Here is a 2,650-nt window from a genome sequence, read left to right as displayed (position 1 = left end):
ACCAGATTATACTATGAGAGTTACCAAACTACTTAAAATACGACAGAGGTTTCCCAAAACTGATGGCGCATGATAGATTTAGTATTTGATAGGGGCCAGGATCTCCAGCTGAGATCCTAACTTCTCTTCGGCTGCCTTCTCGGCCTTGACGCGGAGCTTCGCCAGTTGCTTTCTCCTGTCGTAGGAGATCTTGGCCTTCTCCTTCCTCTTTTCCTCCAGCTCCTGAATACCAGGCCAGAGAGTGATGAGAAATGGTATGCACAAACATCAGTTCATAATGAACAAAAACTGGCAACAACGGATGTACTGTACTGATAACATTAGACTAGAACTAAGAGCCTCAGAGATCTTGGTGGTTAAGATCATCAAGTGGGATAAACCCATTAAGAGTAGCAAATATTTTGATAACATCACAGGCTCAAAGGAAAATAAACACCAGCAAACTATTGAATGGATTAAAACCCAAAACAGAGCAAAATCTCTTAAAGAGCACAAAATCGCATGGTCTGTCAGAAGTAGCTGGTTGTGATAATCATGAAGTATCAGTGGGAATCCGAACGATTTTCTTCATCACGCAGAAGAATGCAAAAGACCCAATATAACACAAAGAGCAACAAGGTTGCGACCAACACATGGAGTGCATGTACAGCCAGTCATAAAGCAGTGCAAATGTAATACAGGAGATGCCATCATCCATCAGAAGTAGCTGGTTACACTAATCATGAAATATCAGTGGGAATCCAAATGATTTTCTTCATCACCCGGAATCATGTAGTTCAACCCAACATAACACAATGAGCAATAAGGTTCATAACCAATGAAGGAATGCATGTACAGTCAGTCTAAAGTAGTAAAAATCTGCAAATGTACTTCAGGAGATGGCGTGACCCGTCAATTTTCTTCATCACCCAGGTAATGCACATCTCATCAGCCAGCAGAACACAAAAAAGAGGATACAAAAAGTACTGCTAAGAGGTTTGCAAAAAATCAAAGGAAAGTATTTGCTCAATAATAAAGGAGTACATATGTAGTCCAAGATATGGCATGATCTGTCAGAAGTAGCTGGTTGTAACAATCATGAAAAATCAGTGGGAATCCGAACGATTTTCTTCATCACCCAGATCATGCACATCTCAGCCAGCACATCATACATCAACTTGTCTGGAACCATGGTTAGTGATTATTTCATTCCATGGTTCCACTGTGCTGTTAGTTTTAGCTGCTACTGATATACTATGGCCAGGACATTTGGCACTTAATTTGGTACATTCCTGATCCAAATGGTAAGCTATAAGCATATGCCATATTGAAAGATTTAAAATTGGAGCTGATCCCTTTGTTCACGGTTGCAAGAATCCGAAGGGTATTTTTACTAACACGCAAGATCTGAAGTATTGTCTCCAACCAGGAAAAAAGAAAAAGCAGAATCACCTTGTTATCGATGTCGCAGTCGAGAAGATCATTCACCGTGCAACCAGCCCCCATGAGGAGGACAGCTCCGCATCCGAAGAGCGCCAGCATTTTCAAGCTAGGGAGGTCCCCCGACATCGCCTCTTTCATGATCGACCTACGAAGCATGGTTCAAAGGAGCTCTTTGAGTAAGCTGGTACTGTGCTTGGTAAGGCATACAAGTAACAAGGTAATAAAAGTTGCTCTGTTCCTAACAAACATGCTATAATCTCTACTGAGCTGGCCCTTCAGAGCAGTTGATCAAATCTCTATGCATTGGTATTCAGAGATGGTGATGTCGATAGAAATAAGCATACCATCTCTCCACCCACGACGTAGTTGCCGAGGGCGGAGAGCCGCTCGTCAACACACTGGACGACCACCTCATCAGGCAGGCTATTCTTGAGGTGCTGGAGCTCTAAGGCAGGCATTTGAAACCCATGTCAAGTCAGGTCGCTGCTGACTCATTGGACAATGAAGGACCTCTTTCTTTCTTACCTTGGTCGTTGGTGGTGTGTGGTAGAAGAAGGCCGTTCTTGTTGCCCACGCACAATGTCCCGAGGATCCTCATGCCGCCGATGTATGCCTTGACCACCGGGACGGTGTCGGCGAGCTCGGCCTCAAACACACTGCAACCACAGGACAACTAGAGGACCAATTAGAAGAGAAGAGGCCACGAGGGGTCGCGATTAACCATGACAGGTCGAGTCGAGGACAACCAACCTGGTGAAATTCCCCGCCCCACCGGCCGAGAGCCACCTCTCCACCCACGACGCCGGTGGCGCGGGCGGGAGGCTCTCCTCCTTGTCCTTATCCCGGGAGGAGGTCGAGAGTGGATGCGAGAAGCTGCTGGGCAGCAGGATCCGGTCGATGTAGAAAGAGCAGGCTACCGCGGAGGCGGAGGGCGGGTGAAAGCATGGGCTGCGGCAGCTTAAGGTGATGAGGTGGCGTCGGGCAGCGGGGCTCGGGACGGGACCGGGGGAGGGGGAGGAGGATGAGGTGTGGCTATGGGGGAACGGAGAGATGGCCGGGAGAGCGGCGACGTGGAGCAGGATGGGATCTACATAAGGCCGTCACCGGGGTTTGTGGCGTGGTGGAGGCGGCCGTGAGGAGGGAAGGAGGAGAGGGCGAGGGAGGGAAGGCGCCGCCGCCGGTGACGGGAAGCTAGGGTTAGAGAGGGGTGGCGATGTCAATCTGGATC

General features: G+C 48.3%; 1 non-coding gene and 3 pseudogenes across 1 annotated transcript; all 4 read right to left on the bottom strand.

Annotated features, from left to right (window-relative positions):
* Nucleotides 1-336: 336 nt before the first annotated feature.
* Nucleotides 337-419, bottom strand: LOC123163324 (small nucleolar RNA SNORD24). Its single transcript, XR_006481843.1, has one exon. It is a non-coding gene; the product is annotated as a small nucleolar RNA SNORD24 (small nucleolar RNA).
* An 85-nt stretch (nt 420-504) lies between these two features.
* LOC123163362 (uncharacterized) lies at nt 505-580 on the bottom strand (annotated as a pseudogene).
* Nucleotides 581-691: 111 nt separating this feature from the next.
* Nucleotides 692-767, bottom strand: LOC123163363 (uncharacterized; annotated as a pseudogene).
* A 280-nt stretch (nt 768-1,047) lies between these two features.
* Nucleotides 1,048-1,123, bottom strand: LOC123163358 (uncharacterized; annotated as a pseudogene).
* Between the last annotated feature and the right edge of the window lie 1,527 nt (nt 1,124-2,650).

The sequence above is a fragment of the Triticum aestivum genome, chromosome 7B (assembly GCF_018294505.1).
Source record: "Triticum aestivum cultivar Chinese Spring chromosome 7B, IWGSC CS RefSeq v2.1, whole genome shotgun sequence".
In the NCBI taxonomy this organism is placed as follows: domain Eukaryota; kingdom Viridiplantae; phylum Streptophyta; class Magnoliopsida; order Poales; family Poaceae; genus Triticum; species Triticum aestivum.
This window is presented reverse-complemented; position numbering and strand designations above follow the sequence as displayed.